Genomic DNA, 21,771 nt, shown 5'->3' on the forward strand with positions numbered 1-21,771 from the left:
AAGCAAGCAACACGCATCTAGAACACCTTATAGAAACCAACCAGACCAGAGTCTTCAACATGTCGGCCGTAAGCAAGCAACACGCATCTAGAACACCTTATAGAAACCAACTAGACCAGAGTCTTTCCCCTTTGGGGATTCAGTCAATTCAGAACTCCTCTGGGCTATTCAGAAATCTTTGAGAAAGCACTTGACCTTTATACACTAGCATCAGCAACAATTAGCAACTGCATCTAACATCTATTGGGTGCTTGGTATGAGACAGGCTAGGCACATTAAGTCATTATTGCATTTTCTCCCCACTATCCTATAAGGTAGGTCTATCATTTCCATTTTACAGATGAGTAAATTAAGGCCCAGAGAGGTTAAGATACTTCCCTAAGCTTGCAGTTACTAGATGGAAGGGTGAAATTTAGATTCATATGGTCTGGCTCCAGATCCTAGACTCTTAGGACTTCACTCTATTGATGAAGCAAAGTCCAATCCTAGGTCAAAAACTGCTCATTAAAAGCACAGCAGAGGGGCCGCCCTCTGGCCAAATAGTTAAGTTCATGTGCTCGCTTCGGGAGCCCAGGGTTTCGCCAGTTCAGATCCTGGGTGCAGACCTAGCACCACTCATCAGGCCATGCTGAGGCGGCGTCCCACGTAGCACAACCAGAAGGACCTACAACTAGAATATACAACTATGTACTGGGGGGCTTTGGGGAGAAGAAGAAGAAAAATAAAGAAAAGGAGATTGGCAACAGATGTTAGCTCAGGTACCAATCTTTAAAAAAAAAAAATTAAAATTAAAAAACCAATTAAAAAAAAAAGCACAGCAAAGTGCATTAGATCCCATACCTCCAAGTTGAATGAGACAGTTCCATTCTAAGAATTTTCACAAATTAACTATTTCTTGGATACAGCTGTTAGATAAAATACACAATGCCAAGTTGAATTTGAATTTCAGATAAACAACAAATAATACTTTGGTATAAGTATGTCTCAAATACTGCATGGGACATAGTTATTTTTGTTTGCTAAATCTGGCGACCTTACTCTTGGGTCTATGTGGTGCTTACAATACCAACAGTTAGATTGGTTGATTAATTAAAGGGCTGTTTCCATATTTAATTGGCTTAATTATCCTGAAAAGCCTCCTTCAGCTCTGCCCTTCACTAGAAAATTGAACTAAAAAAGTCAAACTTTACTCAAAAACACCAAACTCTGTACAGAACATCCATATTTTCAAATTTAATTATTTTGATTTTTGTTTTTGCTAAGAAGATTCGTCCTGAGCTAACATCTGTGCCAATCTTCCTCTACTTTGTATGTGGGACACCTCCACAGCATGGCTGATGAGTGGGATAGGTCCATACCCAAGATCCAAACACTCAAACCCAGGCCACCTAAGCAGAGCACATGGAACTTTAACCACTCAGCCACGGGGCTGGCCCCTAATTATTTCTCATTTTAAGCAAAAGAACATACACACTGTTAAAAATAAAATTAAGTAGTACTAAAATGTTGATAATAAAAAACAACTGACTTCTGCCATGCCCTCCTCTGAACCCTAGATCCACTCACTCCTTAGGGCCAATTAAAGGAGGGGCCACCAGCCCTGTCACAACCTCCATATTACTAAAAAATAGCCTTATGCTGTTATTTTTTGAGTTATGCATTTTTGGCATTATTGAGTTTCTTTTGACAGATGGAGATTTAGTTTCTTTTCCACTATTCCCATTCTCCCTTTCTAAGTGTATTACTACTTTTAGGGAAATCAATACATATTAGTACCGTGGGTGGTTTGAAACAGCTTCCTAAGAGGAGCTTACCCCTACTCCTGAAGGGGCATAGCATTACACAACCCTCCCTTCAAAAAAAGATCACAGTGCAGACACTGGAACATTTAACCGCTCTCTTTTTCACTTCCTTACCCCACTGAAAAGAGGGAACAGCTACCTCTGTTGGTAGTTATCCATTCTAAGGAGGTGAAACAAGAACATGCCACTGTCTTTGTTCTGATCCATGTCAAGGAGCCCTAACTGAATGCTGGAGAAGCAAGGCACAGGGAGAGACAGTAAGTGGAGGCGCTCTCTAAAGAAAACAGAAAAAAAGAGAGAGAAATGCTTCCTGCCCTCATTAATCATTTTTCTGAAAGCTAGATATAACAATTTTTTTATAGTTCTATGCAGGAAAAAATCATAAATCATTTCAGATAAATCGGCTCCTGCCCCTGACAGTGGACTTAGGGTACGAGCCTGTAGGCTCGTGGACATTCTTGATGCCTTTTAGGCTTCTAGCACATGGGTCGGGGACTGTGAAAAGATATACTTTCCCCGTATTTTCTCAAGTTAATTATTCTTTGACTGTGTGAAGCTTTAATATGCAGCTCCATAACTGTAAAGATAAGCTTTCTAAAGATTATTCCAAAAATATTAATTATACTACATAATTATACTATATTTTACTAACTAAAACTATACTAACTATAATTATACTATAACTACAAAATGTTTAAGTCTGATTGGTTTTTTTTTTTCTTTAAAGATTGGCACCTGGGCTAACAACTGTTGCCAATATTTTTTTTTTTTCTGCTTTATCTCCCCAAACCCCCCATGTACAAAGTTGTATATCTTAGTTGCAGGTCCTTCTAGTTGTGGGATGTGGGACGCTGCCTCAACGTGGCCTGATGAGCGGTGCCATGTCAGTGCCCAGGATCCGAACCCTGGGCCACCGCAGCAGAGCGCGCCAACTTAACCACTCAGCCACGGAGCCGGCCCCTGGTTTTTGTGTTATTATATTACACTGTCAAAGTGGTCTTCAGGGGCATTTTTAACCTAGGGAGACTACTCATGATTTCTCAAAGAATTTTATCCCAAGCATCTCTGTACAACTTCCCAGGGAGTACTAAACATTCAGGCAGCTACTAGCAATGTGTTAGTGTCTAGCACAGTGTTTCTCAAAGTTTGGTGTGAGGACCACACACACCAGAATCAACTGGGAAAGGGCAGGCTGGTGGGCGTGGTACTTGTTGAAAATCCAGATTCTTGGACACTATGTCAGATCTATGAAATCAGAATCTCCAGGGATAGGGGCCAATAATCCACATTTTAAATGAGATGTCCAGGTCCAGCCCCGTGGCACAGTGGCTGAGCTCAATGCACTCCACTTTGGCAGCTCTGATCCTGGTTCATGGGTTCAGATCTCGGGCATGGACCTACACCACTCGTCAGCCATGCTGGGGCAATGACCCACGTACAAAATACAGGAAGACCGGCACAGGCGTTAGCTCAGGGATAGTCTTTCTCAAGCTAAAAAAAAAAAAGAGGAAGATTCGCAACCAATGTCAGCTCAGGGCAAATCTTCCTCACCAAAATACGTAAATAAATAAAGAAGAGGTCCAGGTAATTCTTACATACCCCAATGCTTCTGAGCCGCTTACCTACTGGAACGAACTTTTGCTATCATAAAGCCATGGACACAGGATTCTCACAGGTCATTGGATATATAAAATACAAAAAAAAAAAAAAAAAGAGGGGCTGGCCCCGTGGCCGAGTGGTTGGGTTCGCGTGCTCCGCTGCAGGCGGCCCAGTGTTTCGTTGGTTCGAATCCTGGGCGCGGACATGGCACTGCTCATCAAACCACGCTGAGGCAGCGTCCCATATGCCACAACTAGAAGAACCCACAACGAAGAATACACAACTATGTACCGGGGGGCTTTGGGGAGAAAAAGGAAAAAATAAAATCTTTAAAAAAAAAAAAAAAAGAAAGAATCAAGAAAATAAGTATTTAAAATGTAAAAGGAGGCAAGGTGAAAAACTCTTTCCCACTACAGTCTGGTAGAATTTAGATTCCAGAGTGAATTGCAGCCATGAATGGGGGTATTCTCTACCTATAAGAGAAGTGTTACCTGTTACTCATATCTACAGTGAAGACACCAGTATCTCTTCTGCCCTTCAACTTGAAACACAGCATAATCTGTAAGAGGAAGGCCATCCCTACATAAGGATTAAAGGATGTCCCAGCATGCAATGAAGTTTTCACTCATTCCTTCCCAACACTGTGACTTTGCCACCACAATTAGGCAAAATGGCTCTCAACCACTTGAATTTCCTACGCCAGTGGTTTTCAAACTTGATGTGCACTAAGAATCATCTGAAGATCTTGTTAAAACACAAACTACTGGGCTCCAGGAATTTGCATTTCTAACAAGTTCCAGGTGATACTAATACTGCTGGTCCAGAGGCCAGATTTTGAGAACCATTGGCTTGATCTAACTCTGGTCTCCTCCCAACCAGCACCATTTAGTATTCACTATGGAGTTCAATGATGCTAAAAAATGGCTCCAACTGGCAAATGCTCTGCTTGCTGTAGGGCTTCTTGTGTAGGGCTCTTGCCGCTGAGTATCTTCAGAAAGTTCCCATCATTCAAAACTTATAGGTGGGTGATAAGCTTGTCCTTTCTTGGCAGCTCCAGGGATAAACACCCTTTCTATCCCTCCCCCGACTCCTGGCCTCTGCCTGATCCTACAGCCCTCACTTCCTCCCCTACATCAACAGTCTGTCCTCCATAGGAAACTATACTTCCTACAGCAGGAAAGCTGTAGGAAGGGCAAGAGGTCCCTCTGTTCCTGTCTTAAGGATGTACACTTCCTTTAGCCGGAAATCAAGACAGGCTCCCTCCATTTAGTGATTTATTTGGTGATTGTCACAGGGCTACAGCTGTACAGACAACTCAGCAAAGAGTACTGCATCTAGAGGCACAATTAGGTCAACTATAAACTCAGGGATTCTCTAGAAATATCAGAAGCATTCAGATCTCAATATTTACATTCTGGTCCTTTGTGGGAATAAACATATAACACAGATTTCTCCATTCAGAGATAGGTTCAGAATTTGCACACTACAAATACATGTCCCATTCTCTCTAAATGGCTTTCAAATCCATCTCATCAAGGGTTAAAATATTCTCCCAGCATCAGGTTCTAAGTGGTGAAATGAACAAGTATTCAGTTCATCCTTCCCAAGAAAAGATTTCAACAAATTTCTAGAAATTGGAAGGCATTTGGGAACAAGATAAGAAAGTGCATTTGATATAGCTTAAATATCTTGAGAAGATCTTCAGGAGCTCAACTGTCTTTTAAATTCAAACATATAACTATCACTTAACTTGGAGATCATGTTAAAATTAATTAGGAAGTTTTAAAGGTAAGATTAAATAGTTTGTTTTTCTTTGAGGCTTCAATACACGCTTAACGAAAAAGTGTAAGCCAAAGAACAAATACAGAACTACACCAGTGGAGAAGGAAGTTTTTAAAGTGTTGGCTAGTTAAATGTTGCAAATACTGTATAACATTAATAATTTACCATGTACTGTAAAAAAAAATACGACTTTCTTAAATCATTGTAAGTAAACGACTAAACACAACACAGACTGTAACCATGGTATTAGCAGAACCTAAAACACTCTATTAGAAAAGACCTTAAGCCATGTTCCAAATCGAAAAGATTTGTTAGAAACAATAGTCGAAGTCCCTAGGCATGCATCTGCTCCAGGGTGACCACTGAGGAAGCTTAGATCTGTCCAAGTACTGAGCGTGGCTGCAGACTGAACACAGCACTCCCTGAGTGTCGTCTGCCAAGAGAGAGCAACTGAGGGGATGCAGCGCTGACGCTGCTTTTTAAAGCACAACTTCTCTGACAAAGTGTTGTCTTTTAGCATGCTTTCTACGCTTAGCACGAATGTCCATTCTTTGAGGTGCTAGATCCTAAACACCAAAACAAATCAGGTCCATGTGAAAAATTGGTTCTCATTCTTCATTGAGGTAATAAATTAATCTTCTTAGAAATCCTCATACTTAAGTATGGAAACAAGGTCATAAAATATCATTGTTAGGGGCCGGCCTGGTGGGGCAGCAGTTAAGTTCGCACGTTCCGCTTCTAGGTGGCCTGGGGTTCGCCGGTTTGGATCCCGGGTGCCGACATGGCACCACTTGGCAAAAAGCCATGCTGTAGTAGGCGTCCCACGTATAAAGCAGAGGAAGATGGGCATGGATGTTAGCTCAGGGCCAGTCTTCCTCAGCAAAAAGAGGAGGATTGGCAGTAGTTAGCTCAGGGCTAATCTTCCTCAAATACATAAATAAATAAATAAACAAAATATCATCATTAATCACTAATACCAGAAGCTGCTTTTTACACGGTATCAAATAGATCAGCTTCCACAAAAAATAATTTGTATGAAAATCAAGTGACAATGTCATGGCTTTTAATGCCACCTACTTCCCATTTTGCAATAACAACACGTGATATAATAATAAAACCTCGGTCAGCTTGTACCTGTGGAGATTTTTTTTTAATGCTTTGTAAAAGGGGTGGGACTTAGTACCCATTTTTTCTTGATGAACAATGTAGGGTAAGTTCATTAAGACAAGGTAAAAAAAACAAGTTCCCCTGGAAGTATGAGCATCTAAAGGCATAATGTACACAGGAAAGAGCGTTTACAGGCATGATCTACCAGCAGTATGTGGCCTGCATACTGAGTCCACAGCAAGTACTTCTCAACTAACACTGTACATACATATAATTATACGTTAAAAACAAATATGAAACAATAAAGAGCAAAAGAAAACAAACTAGGGGTCCAGGGAGCAAAGGCAGGGGGAAAGAATACTTCTAAGAGGCTGTAAGAGTTAAGGCTGTGTGGCCATTTCTCCTGCCAAAGACAGCAGACTTCACGAGATGCCCGAATGCAAGAGACACGCTCTGAACTTAGGTCACACAGCACAGAACCAGAGTCTCTTGAAAAGTAGTATACTTTGAGGTAAAGGATCACAAAATCAGATCAAGAAAATACTGAGAAAGAAACGAAAAAGAACTACTCACCTAAAAAATACTACAGAAAATAAGCTAGATAAATTCCATGACTTTTTAAAACACTACAGGAGGCAGGTACAAGTTCAGGGAAGCGGTAATGTTAGGAAAAGAGTTGAGAAATGATTAATGGGGAGAGTAAGGAAACATCTAGAAAGTCTTGGTTCTGCTTTCACCTCATGGCTGCTTTTCCAACTTGCTCCATAACCACAGGCTAGCTACTTTCTCTCTCTCCCAAAATCACCTACTCAGTGCCAACAACCTTCGCCTTCACTCCACTCAGCAAACCAATGGTTCGTTCCTGCCATTTTCATTCCTTGGAACAGCCACACCTCTGAAACAGCTAATTTCCACGGTCCAATTTCAGAACACGGCCCCCTGTTCTCCCTACTCTTTCCCTTGCTTACTTGCCAATCCTTTGACTTATGTCTTTGAGACTCCAGGTCCTCGTCTTGTCCACTATCGCCAATCCATCAGCTCCTTCTGACTCTAGGCAGCAGTTCCAATAAGGGGTGATTCTGCTGCTCAGAGGACATTTGGCAATGTCTGGAGGAATTTCTGATTGTCACAACTGGAGGGACCTGCTGTTGGCATCTAGTAGGCAGAAGCCAGGGGTGCTCTGCTACAACGCACAGGACAGTCCCTACAAGAGAGAATTAACAATGTTTCTGAAGTTGGGAGTCTCTCCTCTCTGGCCCTCTTCAATAATGTGGTCCATTTCTTTAATCAGTCTTAGAACATTTTAACCTCAATTCTCTTGCCCTTTCATCCTTCTGATACACCTGTTCTAAAAAACCAAATCTTCAACCAAGTGAATCATTCAAATTTTCTCTCTCTAAACTTGGTGTACTGAGCTCAACAAAAGCAAAACAAACCAATATGAATATCACACAAGCACCAAAATGGTTGACACTACATATTCACAGATTCCAACCTCAGCGGGACCCTCGGCATTACCAGGCGGGCAACGCTTCACATCTCTCTAGTCATCCCCTCAGCTCCTGGCTTTTCCCAGCTTATTTTCTGTAGTTTTGACCATGCTAAACTTCTACCATTCCCCTCAATCCTCCCTCCACCAAATCAACCCTCAATATCAGCAAATTTACTTGCTTCACTTAAGGCACTTTGCTCCCATCAGACAAGAACTTCCACACATTCCTTCCCCATCCTATGAACTGATTTACATCCATCCCCAGCCTTCTCCCCACCCATCCCAGGAGAGAAGTGGCCTCTGGTCCCAGCGCACCCTATCACGGCCTGTGCTCTGGATACCGTTTCTCACTGGCCCCCTCTGGGACCCTGCTTCCTCAGTCACGCAGTCCCCTGCATACTCTACACCTCAACTGCTTCCTCTTGCTCAGCCCTTTTCACCTCAGAAATAAGGAAACATTCCAATCTCTTCTTAGAGAAAAACACAAAATCACAAATGAACATAAACTCTTCCTTCCTTCCACAACTCCAACTCAGTTCTCTCTCTCCTCACAGCCCAGTTCCTTAGAACAGACTTCACTCCTATCCCCATTACTCCACCTCCCTTTCAGCCCACTGACTCCCTGCACACATCCCTACCATGCCAATAAAACTCCAAGGGAGGCAAACGACTTCCTAGTGATTGACTTCAGCAAGGTCTTTCAGTGCTCAATTTGGGAGTATTAACACAGATTACCACGCCCTCCTGAAAATCCTCTCCTCTTTCGATATCTGCAATACCATTCTCTCCTCTGTATCTTCCTACCTCTTTGGCCCTTCCTTACCCCACTTCTTAGATGTGGGTGTGTCCTGAGCTTTAGCTTCAATCTTTCTCACTTGCTTATGCAATCCATGCTCTAGTCACTTCAAATCATACATCCAGCTCTGACTAACTAAGTTTTCCTAGTGAACGACACCACCATCTACACAGTTACCCAACCTAGAACCCTGGGGATCATCCCAGATTTCTTACTCTCACCTACACATAAACAATTGCAAAGTCCTATCAATTTAATTTAAGTATCTCTTGGATCCATCACATCAGTTCATTCTCTCTGGAACCTGTCTAATTCAGGCCATTCTCTCTCACACAGAACATATTACTATAAGAAGAATGATAACTCAGCACATATAAGAAAAAACTTGGGCATTTCCTTTTACAAGTAAGGATGCTACACAAATACAATGAGGTATGATTCAAAAGAACACAGAACATTGGTATTCTTTTTTTAAAAATGGATTTTAGGGGCCAGCCCAGTGGCTAAGTGGTTGAGTTCGCGCACTCTGCTTTGGTGGCCCAGGGTTTCGCCGGTTCGGATCCCGGGCGCAGACACAGCACTGCTCATGCTGAGGTGACGTCCCACATAGCACAACCAGAAGGACCTACAACTAGAATATACAACTACGTGCTGGGGGGCTTTGGGGAGACGAAGAAGAAGAAAAAAAAAGATTGGGAACAGATGTTAGCTCAGGTGCCAATCTTTTAAAAAAAAGGATTTTAATACTGTATGAATATAGGCAAATCATTTAATCATCCCAGGTTTCAGATGCCCAGCTGCTGAATGAAGGGTAAAAGCGATATATGTAAGAACTCTGAACTCTTTTCATTCTATAGTTCTATTTCTACAAGACATTACTCAGACAGCTCATACCTCCAAATATGCACCATACTTGCTACATACACAAGATATTATTGGTGCCAAAAGAAACAGGCTGGTATGTCTCCTTTGCAGCCAAAATATATCAAGCATATTCTGATTCCCATAAGTTTCAAAAACTAAACCTAAATTGCAAGTGTCAAAGAAATAAAATGTAAGCAAAAGAAAAAGCCAAGAAAAAATTATAATGAAATTGATTATGTATATAAAAATGCTATTTCAAAATAATTTCTTCAAGAATCAAGCACACAGAGAAAGGAGTTAGCAACAAAATGAGTGAGCCATAAACCATTGTGACAGTTAATAACATTAGAAAGAAAAAGCTCTTTCTACCCACACAACAGTAGTGTGGAAATCATACAATATCTAAAGTCAAACACCAACACAATATACATGCGATATGAGATCATAAAAAGTTTCAGGATCTGCTTTTCAAAGACAAGGCTCTCACAGAAAGATAATAGGAACTAAGCTGTGAAAACGCAGTCTGAATTCCATTAAAATGCTATCAGAGCAATCAAATGAGAGGCACCTGTTACCCTTCTGACAGTTTGGGTTCAGTTGCTCTTCCATTGCCTGCTAAACTCAGAGGTTAACATTCTGTTTTAAAGATCATATAAAAAGAGAGGGTACAGGAAGAATGTGGCAGGTAAAACAATTTACACGGCAAGGTCGATATTGACCCAAGGGTCAACTCAAAACTTAGAATAAACCATCTCTGGAGCCAGAGAGCCTAGGTTCAAACTCCAATTTCACCACCAACCAGCATCATAATTTTAACAATTCATTTAATTTCTCTGTGCCTCAGTTTCTTCATCTGTAAAACAGAACAACGACAGTACCTACTTCATAGGTAAAGCGCTTGGAACAACGTCTGACATCCGTAAATACCATACAAATACTAGGCGATGTTATCATTATTATTAATTTCCTTACTATTTTTAGACTAAATATTAGGTGAGAAGAAAAATAACATTATAACGTACGCTCAAGCTTCAGTTGAACATCGTTACCCAGTATTTTGCTCACAGTTCAGTAACAATGTTATTTCAGTTGACATCTTCATCCCTGTCTTCTAGGAGCTCACATTCAAAGCAAATCGCTAAGTGTTAAGTTAACACCACACGAATGAGGAAGTATGAAGAGGCATAATTCACATGAAAACAGACACACAGATTAATTAACAGAGCCCAGAAATAAACCCATGTACATACAGTCAACGAATTTATGACAAAGGAGCCAAGACTACACGATGGGTAAAGGACAGTCTCTTCAATGAATGGTGTTGGGAAATCTGGACAGCCACATGCAAAAGTGTGAAACTGGACCACGACCTCACACCATACACAAAAATTAACTTAAAACAGATTAATGACTTGAACGTAAGACCTGAAACCATAAAACTCCTAGGAGAAAACTTAGGCAGTAAGCTCCTTGACATACATCTTGGCGATGATTTTTTTAATCTGACACCAATCAAAAGCAACAAAAGCAAAAAATAAACAAGTGAGACTACATCAAACTAAAAAGCTTCTGCAAGGAAACCACCAACAAAATGAAAAGGCAACCTACCGAATGCGACAAAGTATTTGTGAATCATGTATCTGACGAGTGGCTAATATCCAAAATATATAAAGAACTCATACAACTCAATATCAAAAAAACAAACAATCTGATTAAAAAAATGAGAGGATCTGAATTGACATTTTCCCAAGGAAGACACAAAGATGGCCAACAAATATATGAGAAGATGCTCTACATCATTAATCATCAGGGAAGTGCAAATCAAAACCACAATGAGACACCACTTCACACCTGTTAGAATGGTTATTAACAAAAAGACTAGAAATAACAAGTGTTGGAGAGGATGTGGCAAAAAGAGAACCCTCATACACTGCTGGTGGGAATGTAAACTGGTACAGCCACTATGGAAAACAGTATGGAGGTTCCTCAAAAACTAAAAATACAACCACCATACGATCCAACTATTCCACTTCTGGGTATTTATCTGAAGAAAATGAAAACGCTAACTCAAAAAGTTATACGCACGGGCCAGCCTGGTGGCGCAGCAGTTAGGTTCACCACGCTCTGCTTCAGCAGCCCAGGGTTCGCCAGTTCAGATCCCGGGTGGAGACATGGCACCGCTTGGCAAGCCATGCTGTGGCAGGAATCCCACATATAAAGTAGAGGAAGATGGGCACGGATGTTAGCTCAGGGCCAGTCTTCCTCAGGAAAAAGAAAAAGTTATATGCACCGCCCCCCATGTTCATTGCAGCACTATTTACAATAGCCAAGACTTGGAAACAACCTAAGTGTCCATCAATGGATGAATGGATAAAGAAATTGCAGAGTATATATATATATATATACACATATATATATATATATATAATGGCATATTACAAACCCATAAAAAAACGAAATCTTGCCATTTGCAACAACATGGATGGACCTTGAGGGCATTATGCTAATGAAATAGGTGAGACAGAGAAAAAAAATTGGTAAAATTAAGAAGCTGCAGGTATCTAAAAAAAAAAAAAAGGCAAGGAATTGTTAAGTGCATTCAAGAATTTTCCATGCAAAACAGTCAATATGATTTTCCCTTTCTATTTCTATTTCTATTACCAATCTTCTTTTTTTTTTTTATTTCTCCTTCTCCCCAAAGCCCCCCATCTTCTAGTTATAGGTCCTTCTGGCTCTGCTATTTGGGACGTCACCTCAGCGTGGCTCGATGAGCGGTGTCATGTCCACGCCCAGGAGCCAAACCTGTGAAACCATGGGCAGCCAAGACGGAGCGAGAACTCAACCACTCGGCCACAGGGCTGGCCCCAGGGGTAAAACTTCCAACTATCCAAAACTACTCCTTCCCTGAGGGCCCCAAACAGAAGAGTCATCCTGAGCAATCCTATCTGCCATTTATCTCATTCTCAAAAATAAGGAAGGTATGTGTGTAGGTAGAGCATAAATGAAGCTTTCTACGTGTTTTAACTCTGGGTATGTGAGAACTTAATATTAAAGATATTAGAAAGTGTCAAATCATTTGGATAGATGAGTGAACAATCATGTTCACTCGGAATTATGTGACTATTGTAAAAAGCCTAGAATTTGATCATTAATAGTAGAGTTGTTTAAAAAAAAAAAAGTACAGGGGACAGCCCAGTGGCAGAGCAGTTAAATTCACACTCCACTTTGGTGGCCTGGGGTTCGCAGGTTCAGATCCCAGGTGCAGACCTACACACCACTTACGAAGCTACACCGTGGCAGGCATCCCACATATAAAGCAGAGGAAGATGAGCACGGATGTTAGCTCAGGGCCAATCTTGTCCAGCAAAACGAGGAGGATTGGTGGTAGATGTTAGCTCAAGGCTAATCTTCCTCAAAAAAAGAAAAAAAAAGTACAGACTTTGAAGTCATACACAGACCTGAACTTAAAGCCTGGCTCCACCATTTAGTTACTAAGAATTTTTGGCAAGTTAATTTCACATAATTGAACCTTAGTTTCCCTCTCTGTAAACTGAGAAGTGCCTACTGACGGATGAATAGACAAAGAAAACGTGGTATGCATACACAATGGAATATTATTCAGCCATAAAAAAGAATGAAATCTTGCCATTTGTGACAATATGGATGGACCTTAAGGGCATTATGCTAACGAAATAGGTCAGACAGAGAAATACTGCAAGATCTCACTCATATGTAGGATCTAAAAAAAAAAAATGATGTCATACAAACAGAGAAGGAATTGGTGGTTGCCAGAGGGGTGGGGGGGTCTGAGGTGGGTGAAGCAAGCGAAAGGTGTCAAAAGGTGAAAACTTCCAGTTATAAAATAAATAAAACATGGGGATCTAACGTACACCATGGTGACTATAGTTAATAATACTGTATTGTATATTGGAAAGTTGTTAACAGAGTAGAACTTAAAAGTTCCCATCACAAGAAAAAAAATTTTGTAGCTATATATTGTGACTGATGTTAACTAGACTTATTGTGGTGCTCACTTCACAATATATAGATACCAAAGCATTATGTTGTACACTTGAAACTAACATAATGTTATATATCAATTACACCTCAATAAAAAATTTTAATTTAAAATAATAATAATAATAATTCCTAACTCAGAAGGTTGTTGCGTAAGCTAAGGAGAAACCACATGCAACATGTTTAACACAGTCCCTGTGATACAGTAGAAGGTCAACAAAGGGCAACTACTGTTACTCCCTAACCTTATTACACTTTGTCCCTCAAATATAAGAAGAACCCAATCTTAGCAATGAACAAGTCATTCACAAGCTTCTCAGAATTATATGAAGTGGGGTATGTACTATTCACAAATGAAATGTAATGGGCTGGCCTGGTGGTGTAGTGGTTAAGTGCATGAGCTCCACTTCGGCAGCCCAGGGTTCACCGGTTCTGATCCCAGCCACCAACTTATGCACTGCTTATCAAGCCATGCTGTGCCAGGCATCCCACATACAAAGCAGAGGAGAACAGGCACGGATGTTAGCTCAGGGACAGTCTTCCTCAGCAAAAAGAGTAGTGGCAGCAGATGTTAGCTCAGGGCTAATCTTCCTCAAAAGAAAAGGAACATAGTAAAAGTACAAGAAAATACAAAACCAAACCATCAATCAGATAAAAGATTTCAGAATCCTGCTTTTCCTCCCATATCTATTCTGGTTGGATTTGTTAACAATCTGTATTCCTTTATCAACAATATGAATCCTATTATTTTTCGGGGGGTCCTAACATTGCTAGTGGGGTTCTGCTGCTTATTTATTTCGATGGCTAACTGGGCAAGGATAATTGTCATCACTGCTTGAAAACCAAAAAGAAATCCAAGAAGGAGGACCATTTTAATGAAACGCTGTAACTGTTCCACCCATCTCAACAGTTGATTAGACCCCGTTAGATCATCTATTATCACAACAGATTTTCACATTACTGCACCACTCCCTTTGCCAAAAAATACATGCGTTAATGAGCAAAACTCCAGACCGACAGAGAACGAAATGTTCTTTAGAGACATCAAAACTCAAAACTTGGTGCTCCCAGTAAGGATCCTCGGGGAGATGGGAGGTGGATGGGTTTCACTGCGAGAGAAAACGAACAGAATCGGAAACTGTTCCCTCCGTAAACAAGCCTAGAGATGAGCCCTGTGGGGCTAGGAGCGGAGAGGGGAAGGCCACGTGGGCCGGGAAGCAAGAGAGGAAGGAGGCGGCAACTGTAGGCTGAGGAAGAGTCTGCCCCGGGGGAGAGGAGAGTCGGCGCCGAACGCCACCCCGAGAGCGCAGGCGGGCAGAAGTGGCCACTCAGCCAAGTCCCCAGGAAGGACCGGTTTAGCCTCAGGATGGATGGACTGAGGGGAATGTGTACCCGGCCGACCGAAGAAAGACGAGGGTAGGGGCGCGTTCTCGGTCGCCTTCAGATCGGGACGCTGCTGTCCCCGCAGCCATCCTGGCGAAGAAGGAGAGAAAGGCAGAGACCCAACAGGGAGCGCACAGGTTACCTGTCTCAGCCGCCTGCCCACCGGTCTCCACTTCCGCAGACTTGGGGTTACCACGGGCTACCCGGGCACGCGCCGAGTGACGTCATCCACGCGCGCCCGGCCGCCGTCTGCCTGGCCCGCCCCCTTGGGAGGAGCTGGGCTGGGCCGCTGCGGGGAGGTCTGCGCAGGCGCGGGGCTGCGGCGGGCCTGGGACCGCGCCAAGAGCCTCATTTGTTTGGGGTGTTGTGGGGCTGCCCTGTTACCAAACAAAATACTCCTAATTGCAAAATCTTGTGGACACTTAATTAAAAAAAATGTAATTGAAATACAAAAGTGCGTTTTCTATTCCTTGCTTTACTCTGCCTCTGCTGTTACTGTTGTTTACATACTCATTTGTTCCACCACAATTTATTCAAGTCCTACTGTGCGCCAGGAAAACCCTGTTACAGAATCTAGGGTACAGCGATAAACAAAAGAGACACTGTGCCTACCCGCATGGAGATTACCTTATAGTTGGGAAAGCAAACATTGACTAACTCAACAAATATATATGCATTCGTACAGATAACAAGTGTGTGGAAGGAAAAGAATAAGTTGCTCAGAAACTGAAGGGGGGAGGGGTGCCCCTTTAGTGTGAAATATCAAAAAAACACCCCCTGAAGAGGATCATTGAACCGAAAAGAGAAAAAGCCAGTTCTGTAAAGATCTGGAGGAAGAGCAACCAAGAGAAGAATCAACATGTTGGAAAGCTATGGGGAGGGGACAGAATGCGGTGGTGCCCTTGAGGAAGTGAGAAAGTGGACTAGGGGAAGAATAGAAAATGGGATCAACAAGGCAAGGAGAGTCCTCCTCTTGCGGAGCCTTTCTAAGTCATTGTAAGAGGCTTGGATTTTCAGTGTAATGGGAAGTCAGTGAAGGGTTTTAAACGCATGAGTGACAAGATCTGGTTTTATAAGATCACACTGGCTACTGTGCATACAATGAAATATTGGGAGGCAAGAAAGGATACAGAAAGAACAATGGCTTTTGTGATGACCAAGTAAGAAATGACGGAGAGAAGTGAACAAATTTAAGAAATAATTTGGAGGTAGATATGACGGACTTGGAGATGGATTAGGTAAGAGTGATAAGCAAAAGAAAGGAGTCAAAAATGACTCCTATATTTTGGGCCTGAACAAACAGCGTAATAATACAGCGTCAACTTTAAAAATAAAACAGGCAGGGGGCTGGCCCCGTGGCCGAGTGGTTAAGCTCGCGCGCTCCGCTGCAGGCGGCCCAGTGTTTCGTCGGTTCGAATCCCGGGCGCGGACATGGCACTGCTCGTCAGACCACGCTGAGGCAGCGTCCCACATGCCACAACTAGAGGAACCCACAACGAAGAATACACAACTATGTACCGGGGGGCTTTGGGGAGAAAAAGGAAAAAAATAAAATCTTTTAAAAAAATAAATAAATAAAACAGGCAGTTATTTTATCAGTGAAACGAGTTTATTTAGGATTAGCCAAAGAATTTTAACTTAGGATATACATACTGTGGCAGCCCATAGGCAAATCCAACAATCAAAGGAGAGAAATGTTATTTTATAGAGAATAAGGAGGAAATTGGGACCGGTTGTTTTGAATGAAAGACCATTGGAGAAAAACAAGAGTTCCGGGTGGTGATGGTTTCTCATTGGCTGAGTTGCTGCTGTAGTCGATTTCTGTTTGAGACGCAATGTACATTTCTTCCTGTAATTGATGATTCTTTCCTGTTGACTTCTTTGTTTTGGGGTCTGTAATTAACGATCTTCCTGTTGAGCACTTCTTTCTGTTGGGGTCTGTAACTGACCATCTTTCCTACAATTGACCTCAAGTGGTACTGCATAGGAGCTTCCCCTTCAAGCCTCTCGAGTCCATTTTAAATGAGGTTTCCCTTTATTAATCTTCATATTTCCCCTTTTGATCAAAATCTTTTTCCAAAAAAGATCAAGAGTTGGGTTCTCTGCACATAGTGGTTTTGTCCCTCAGTGCAGGAAGGACCTTTCCTAGTCGTCAAGTCCCACATTGGAGGGAAGGTGCATAGTGGTGGGAAACCATTTAGGCCACATTTGAGTAACAAAAATGGCCAGAAGGGAGAACTCTCAGGCACCTCTTATTCAAAGTTTATATTTGTCAGAGATCATAAGCATTGGAAATCATTTCAAATTGTTGAGCTAACATCACCTTATTAGGTACAGCATGTTTACGAAGGTTTGACAGGCAATAGATACAGAGTTGAACAACAAGTACACAAAGCAGGATTAAGAACAGTACAAGAAGCCCAGTTTGTATGACAGTTCTAAACCAGGAGCCCAGACCTGAGGGTAACCAGCTGAACAAATCAAGACAGTGGATTATTGGGTGGATTTTATTGCAGCAAGTGTGCTTGCTCTCTAATTCAATGTATTGGGTCCCTGCTTCCCCAGAGGTCTTTATCCATGTGCAGCAGGAGGTATTTGTTACTGCACAGACACCTCCCCGTTCAGCAAGTAGTTAATCAAGAGCTATACAGTTATCTGAAACTACCCTGGCCAATGAGTTAAGTGGCTGTTTTTGGGTGGCAACTGCTTTGGCTGTGGATCGGCCAACTCTTCTAGTGTTAGGGAGAGATTCCTCATCACTTGTTCATTGGCACTTACTCCAATCCACGAAAAGACAGCTCTCCCTGTGGAGGCAAACCCAAAATCATACACACCTCCCAGAAGTTCTCATTTGAGGCGATTATAGAAATTTAGTGGAACTGACCAATGAGAGGCTTCTAATTGGTTATGCAGGGAGAATAGGGTGGTGAATATGGCAAGGGCACCCTGTCCTCGTACTCTCCAGCTGTCAAGGCAATGAGATACCTAAGCATAATGGCTATTGTCAGAGCCTCTGCATATGAAAATGTAAGCAGGAGGTATACACAAGCCTCCCACATAAGTAACAGTATCTGTGGACCCATTCACTGGCATAGAGGTATTAGCACCATTTCACCAAGGCTCAGACATTATGTTGTTACATATTGAGAGGTTGCCTAAATATGTATTTATTGCCTAAATATATTAAGTGTACAAATGATACGGTTTACATTAGCCGTGTTACAAAATTTATCATACAAATGTCCGTAAGATCTTGCTTTCCCTCCCGAGGTTGGGTTAAATTAAAGCAAGGAACAAAATTAGGTGGGCTTAGCACCCTGACTTTATAAAATGGGCCTGCATAACAATTTAAACATACAATGGCATCTGGGATCCCACTGAAATTACTTATAGGGTGAACTAAGGGGTCATTATTGTCCTGAACAGATCAAGGTTTCTGATGGCAAATCCAGTGATCAGAGGTTTCACTTTTTTTTCAAGGGATTGGGAAATGCAGAGAAGGGCATTGTCCTTCCATAAAAGAGAAGGAGGAAACAAAGTGAGAGATAGCAGTGAAAGAAAAGTATACAGGCCTGGTCCAGGCATCTTGGGCAAGCTGTCTGCCTCAGACGTCAGCTGTCTCCCTTCCTAGCCAATTTGATTTGGAGTCCCCCAGCGTTTGTACAGGGCTAGATAGCAGGTGAAGCCTTCTTTAGCTGTGAGATCTGTACACAAGGCTCGAGTCCCGGAAGTGTGGCTGCCAGCTGGGTGATGAGGAGGACCTAGCATAGTATCTTCCAAGGAGATTTCAAGGGCAGCAAAAATGAGAAATGTTAGTTTGCAGTATCACAGCCAGACATTGAAGGAAACTAGAAGAATTTAGGATCCAGTCTAGCTTACAGGTATGTAACAAAACCTTAAAGACAATTAATAGGACTAGAATTTAATATCTACCAAGGTGAAAACATAATTTCTCTCCCACAATTACCACCATTTTTATTAAAGATAATCATAGTAAAACAAATTTGTTTATATTAAACTTGGCCTGATTAGTTATATAAATGTAGCAAAAACAGTGATTGAACATATAAGCTTTATTTAAGATTGCTTTGCTGAAACCTTGTAATCAAGTACTAGGTCAATTTTTCCAAGCGGTTCCTTAAAGCTGTCTGGTCATTTCTAACCTATGTACATCTTTCTTAAATAAGACATTCTAGTCAAAGCCTTGGTAATGTAGCCAGCATTTCCAATTGTGTCCTGTTACAAGAAGAACATTGAGTATATGCAAATACATAGATTGCCATGAAAAAAATACTTGAGTTTCCAAATTTTGGAGGGATCAGGTAGAGAGAAAAAGATAAATATGTTAATCCTTGTTGTAAAGATATATTTTCACAAAGGAGAGGAGAAAAGGGATCATTTAAATCCAGTTCAATGTGCTAATCTTGACGTTGTCAAACACCTGCATTCTAGAGTATTTCTCAAGATCTTTTCCATGAATTTCTCTGAAGATAAAATATATTTGCAAAAGCACTAGTGTAAAATAATAACTGTCTGTAAATGACAAAAGACTTAAGAATAGCAATGGTTAAAGATCTGATGAAGGTCCATATAATGGTAAATAAACGTATATAAATTTTCTAGGCATATTACTTAAAGGCAAAGAAGATTTCACAATCTGTTATCAAAAGCTGACTGAGAAAACCTTGTCCTTCTAACAGAAAAGAAAGCCAAATTTTAATTTTGCATCAGTTTATTTTGGTATTAAAATTCTTTTTAATAATTTCTCCTTAATCTTAGCCAGCTTGACCAGACATTAAAATTCTTTTTCCAAGATTCCTTTCAACAAAGCTTATACACTTTCTTTTTACATTTAGATTTTGTCCTGTGTTTTCCTCTTTCCCATTCCAAAATAACCAGCCTCTCTGTAGGACAAAATTATTTTCTTTTCCCTCAACAAAATGCATTTTCATTCTTTATACCTTCTTTTATCAAAACACACATCCTACTTTCCATGCATACTGAGATGTTTCCCATATTATTACATATATTGATTAGGATTCTTAATCCCTAGAATCCTTAATTCACAGTGAAAAACTAAGAAGTAAGCAGTTGTGAACTATAATTAGTATTTTGTGGCTTGGAGAACTTATAAATACCTTTTATAAGTTTCTAGAAATGTGTCTTTTTTCATAGAAGATTTCTCAATGTGGCACAAAACATGTCCACTAGTGGACTCAAATATCTTTGTTTCTCTGCAATAGGAAGCTGAAAGTAGATAAACCTATGTGCAGTAATTAATGCTCACATTATTTAGAAATGATTTAGATATGCAATGACCATCAATTATTCAGTTTAACTTAGTATAAACTTTTATATTATTTATATTTATTTAAATTACTTGCTTTTAATAATCATACTTGAATTTAACATTAAATAACCAACCATTATCTTAAGTTACTTTCTTGTTGACAAATTTTGTCAGAGAGATAACATGAGCTTATATAAACTCAGGTAGAATGAAAATTGTATGTCTGCATTATATTCAGCATTGATAATTCTGAAGACATACCTATTTCAATTAAACCAACAACCTAAAGCTAGCTTTTATTTACTAAAAATTGATCCTACATCACATAAACTTGAAAACAATTGGGTTAGTTTCCATTATATTTTTGAGGTTTAGGAATAGTTAATTCATAACTGCATAATTTCAAGCCAATTAAGTAAAGCTGTTTTACAAATCAACCTTAGCAATACCATCCAGAGGCAGAAAAATATCACATACATACATAGACACACATAACATATAGGCAGATGCAGAGCCCTCATAGCTTTTGTTTTAAAATTTTTAGCCATATCTCAGGTACAAAGTTCAAAGGAATAATTGGGTCCAAACTGTGTTTCTTGCAGATGGACTAAGTTAAAGTTACTTGCTCAGATGGCCAAAATTTCAGCACTAGAGGGGATGCAGAAGGGAAGGATGAAGATGACACCAGAGGGGTCCCAAGAGTAAGACAAAGAAAATGCGAGAAGGGAAAGAGAGGCCTCAGAAGCCATTTTGTCTTCCCTCAGTGTTTTAGTTGCTCTGGCTGGTTTAGATGTGACATCTCGTAGTGAGGTGATCTTAGAGTTTTGTGCTTTTTTGGATCCTTCAGGTACCAATTAAAGTAAACATATCATTCATTTTCCTTAATTTTAGAGCCATGGTCTACCAATTTGGTTTTAAGAAAAGCAAGTGTGGGGAGATTGAAAATTCCCTGTAATAGCCATTGTAATTCCAGACTACCCTTGATTAGTTTGGACAATTTAGTGAAAAATGCATATGTAGGGACCTCAAACATAAACCCAGCCAGACTCCCTAAAGGAAAGTGTCCCTCAGAACATTTAGATGACTGGGATCCAATTTCTGAAATTTCCTCTGAAAATCCAAGAAATTTGCTAGAGTCCTAGCCCTGATCCCTGAAGAAATCTAAAAAAAAAGAAAGAAAAGAAAGAAAAGTAGCTGGATTCCCAGTCCTGATTCCAAAAGGAATCTGAAAACCAAATAAGAGTCCTAGATTTCAGCAAGCTCCAAAAGGAACTGTGCTACCTCCAGAAAACAACTGAATACTTTCCAAGAATGATTTCTTGAACCTAAGGACAGAGCCTTGAACCTGGAGGACAAAGTCCCTCCCTGGAAAGAACAAAGTGATTCCTGATCCTGAATAAAGTCCAAGAATTCAGAACACAAAGGGAGCAGAGCTTGAAATCTGAGAGGAGACTCACCAAACCAAAAGTAGGTGGCAACTCATGGAAGCGATGAGCACAAGGGGCTCAGAGAAGGTACCTCACTCCATTCCAGGGGCCGTTGTCTCTCAGGCGTCGCCTCCTTTGAATCTCACTTTCAGACACCATATATGTCAACCATAAAAATAAAACTGCCCTGAGGAGGGACATCAGCATCATGG

General features: G+C 40.9%; 1 protein-coding gene across 4 annotated transcripts in view; it reads right to left on the reverse strand.

The window, feature by feature from the left end:
* AOPEP (aminopeptidase O (putative)) overlaps positions 1–15,130 on the reverse strand; it is a 332,639-nt gene extending 317,509 nt beyond the window's left edge. For 2 of the 4 annotated variants that reach the window (XM_046663933.1, XM_046663931.1), the window contains exon 1: positions 14,985–15,130. The gene's annotated coding sequence lies outside the window, so the exon portion shown is untranslated. Of the gene's footprint in view, positions 1–7,258; positions 7,475–14,984 lie in introns of those variants that run through there. The other 2 variants (XM_046663935.1, XM_046663934.1) reach the window with 1 other exon arrangement.
* Between the last annotated feature and the right edge of the window lie 6,641 nt (positions 15,131–21,771).

The sequence above is a fragment of the Equus quagga genome, chromosome 6 (genome assembly GCF_021613505.1).
Source record: "Equus quagga isolate Etosha38 chromosome 6, UCLA_HA_Equagga_1.0, whole genome shotgun sequence".
In the NCBI taxonomy this organism is placed as follows: Eukaryota; Metazoa; Chordata; class Mammalia; order Perissodactyla; family Equidae; genus Equus; species Equus quagga.